This window comes from Ochotona curzoniae, unplaced genomic scaffold (assembly GCF_017591425.1).
Source record: "Ochotona curzoniae isolate NIBS_2020 unplaced genomic scaffold, NIBS_Ocur_1.0 scaffold_461, whole genome shotgun sequence".
NCBI classification, from domain to species: domain Eukaryota; kingdom Metazoa; phylum Chordata; class Mammalia; order Lagomorpha; family Ochotonidae; genus Ochotona; species Ochotona curzoniae.
The window spans coordinates 7984450-7988203 of record NW_024467120.1 but is presented as its reverse complement, the minus strand read 5'-3'; positions in this window follow the sequence as shown (position 1 = coordinate 7988203).

Here is a 3754-nt window from a genome sequence, read left to right as displayed (position 1 = left end):
CTCGCGTACACACACACACACACACACACACACACACACACACACAAGCATTTCAGGCAGCAGACAGGCAGGTGCCAAGACCTGAAATAGGAGTGCCCTGGAATGCTGGAAGGACAGTGACGTGGTTGCTAAGGTTGGACTGGATTAAGAAAGTGAGAAGCATGACGTCTGACAGCCGACGAAAGTCCTCATCCTGCAGATTGTCATGGCTGTTCTGTCATCCTGTGTGTACGGAGGGGAAGCTGTGCGAAGGGGTGGAGCAAAGCTGTGAAATTATCTAATTTGGGGGGGATTTTTTTTCCTTGAAATGGATTTTTTTCCCTTAACATTTATTTATGTAAGCTGCAAGTCAGAATTACAGAGAGAAGGAAAAACAGAGACCAATCTTCTGTCTGCTGCTTTATTCCCCAAATTGCCACCAATGAACATAGCTTTGCCGATCAGAAGCCAGGAGGCTCTTCTGGTGAGATGCGGGTACTGTGTCCCAGGGCTTTGGGCCATCCTGTATTGCTTTCCCAGGCCATTAACAGGGAACTGGACCAGGAAGTGGAACATCCAGGACTTGAACCAGTACCCATATGAAATACCAGAACTGCAGGTGGAGGATTCACTTGCTAAACCACTGTGTTGGCCCTGAAAAGGAGAGATTTTACCATTCACGTCAGAACAACTCTCCCCTGGAATACCTGCAAAGATGGGCTCATTAAAAAAAAAAAAAGGCATAGTGTAGCATAAAAGTCCTTGAGTTTGGGAAACTTGAATTTTCATTGCCTCTGAGCATTTTGTCTAACTTTGCCCTCAGCAGAAAGCCATCGAAAATGAAAGTTCCCTGAAGATGGAGTCATTCCCAGTGTTGCTCCATGTGGAGTCTAGAACACAGACTCAGGTAACTCAAAACCCAAGCAGTACACAGAAAGGTGCAACCAGTCTAATGCTCTGGGGCTCTGTCCAAACTTCTGCCCTTTAAGCTGAGGTCTGAACTGTATGGGAAGCCCTGCTAAAACTATATATGGCAATTGCTTCTGCTAAGGATTTGATCAAGTGCTGGATACCCGTTTCAACAGCGTCCAAGGAGGCTGTGAAGAGAAAGAACAAGAGGATGCCTAAGCAAGGGCGCTGTGGCTAACGGAAGCTCCAAGGAGATGAATCTCCGTTTTAAAGGAGAATGATATCACTGGATCTTTTTTATAGCCTATGAGGTCAGAGGAAACCCCAAGTCAGTCAAGGTTCTAAGACTTCTGCCAGGCTTGACCTGGAATTGCCATCTCTACTGGGATGAGAAAGCAAGAAAGTGTGTCCGGGGACACCTGGAGCCCTTCCATCTGTTTCTCCTGCATGACAGCTGGATAGTTCAGAAAACTTCAAGGATCTCTAGATAAATCTTCATGGAATCTTGTCTCTACATAAGAGCCCACCGCAGTATTAAATATTTTCATTTAAAAAGAAAGATTCCTGTTTACTAGAACAGAAAACCTTGTGAGGACATTGTGTGTCTGACTCAAAAGCCAAAACCAATTTAGATCGTTTGATTTTAGTGTCTGCTACCAAACAGGATGTAACTTGTCTTTATATAGAAGGCGGAAATGAAGGTTAAGAGGTAAGATTTGCCTACAGGTCGGGATTTGTACACAGAATTTCCAGAATGCTGTAATTCAACAGGGATCACCGTAGAGACACTGGAACTCATCCCACAAGGATTTCACAGGTGAAGGGGACTTGATAATGTTGATTTCTCTAATAAGTGACAAAAATTATGTGAGTAACAGTTTGATGTCTTCTGAGTTAAAGTCTCTATTGAAATAGAAAGCGTAAATTAATACTCTTAGGAGACCTGCTTAAAGGAAAAAACAGAATGGAGATCATAAACCCTATTAACTCACATATCTCAAGTCTCTAATGAAAACTTCCTGAGTGAATGTGGAATGAGTGGGATGCACCAAGACCTCAAAACATTGTAAAGCTTACAGACTTGAGTTTTATAGAGTTTCAACACAGCGTCCTGAACTGATTTTACAACTGCAATTTCCGCTTCCGATCAAATAGAATACATAGCGAAAGAATGACTCTGCTAAGCCCTTTCTGCAGAAAGAATGATAAGCCTCACTCCCCCCCCCCCCCCCCCCCCCCGCCAAAATATTTACTTTGCTGAGTAGTCTGCTTTTTTCTGTAACTTCTCCACACTGGCCCAGTTAGGAACTCAAAATCTATTGTTGTCATCAAATCAATTTCCCTATAGAATGAAGAATCCAGTTACCACAATCCTCATCATCTTTTAAGAACTCAAGTCAACAAGAATCCCTGAGATTGTCTGGGCCCAGGGATTAGAGGCAGAGAGAATGCACAGGAAAAAAAGAGAGAGACTTGCACTGATGATTTTCCAAAAACTGCTCATCTTATCAGAAAGTAAAAGAAATTAAATTTAAACAGATTTATTTAAATTCAGCTTCTACTCTTCTGCAATTCCCTTTATAAGAAAAAAGTAATTTATTAGAGCTAAACACAAAAAAAGTATTTTGGGGCAAGAAAATTTGAAATCCATGCAGTTTTTTTTTTCCCCAGCTTCCTACTGATGTGCATCTTGGTAAGCAGCAGGTGCTGGCCATATTAGTAGAATCACTGTCACTCATGGAAGAGATGGAGGCTGAGTTCCTGGCCTAGCTGGCCCAGCCCCAGCTGTTGCAGTCATCTGGGGAGTGAAGAAAACTTAAAAAAAAAAACCCTTTAAACTGACATTTTATTCCACTTTCACTCAATTTTTAAAATATTCTTGAATGCCTAAAATTATGTAGTGTTGAATATTTTTAATGGGCACATAAATTTGTTCTACTTATGACTAATTCAATGCATGTACATAATGTGTATGCTTAAGTCAGGGTAATGCCTCCTTTAAAATTTATTATTTCTACATATTGGGAAACTTCAGACTCATCTAGTTATTTTTAAGTATAAATTACTACTTACTATAGTTACGCATTTAAAAAGTTTTTAAAGATTTATTTATTATTTTTATTGCAAAGTCACATATACACAGAGGAGGAGAGACAGAGAAGATCTTCCGTCCATTGATTCACTCTTCAAGCAGCCACAACTGCTGGAGCTGAGCCAATATGAAGCCAGGCACCAGGAATTTCTTCCAAGTCTCCCACATGGGTTCAGGGTCCCAAGGCTTTGGGCCATCCTTGACTGCTTTCCCAGGCCACAGGCAGCAAGCTGGATGGGAAGCGGGGTGGCTGAGATTAGAACTGCTGCCCATATGGAATCCCAGCATTCATGGCGAGGACTTCAGCCTCTAGGCTACTGTGCTGAGTCCTGAAAATTATTTAAAGTAAAATAAGTTCATAAGAGTAATATCCACACTTTATTCCATACCTACTATGTGGCAGACTTTTTATGTAGTTATGTACTAATGTTTTCTACAACTGTGAAAAGAAGTGTTAATATTCCTGTGTGACAGATGTGAAAAGAGACTTATGGAGGTTGTCCTAAATTGAATCAAGTTTTATTCGTCAAAAAATACGTGTAGAGCCAAATTCGCACCTGCATCTAACTTCTAACCCTGGGACCCTCCCACCTTAGTGCTCCCTCAATGCTACAGCAATTAGCCAGCTGTCAAAATCTAAGACACCAGCTTTCACAAAGAAAAATCTTCTTCCATAATTAAAGGACATAAATTCATTTCAAATACATTTGTGTGCATGATTCCTCTAATCAACTCTAATCAGCTCCCTTGATTGAATTCAAATTTAATAGACTT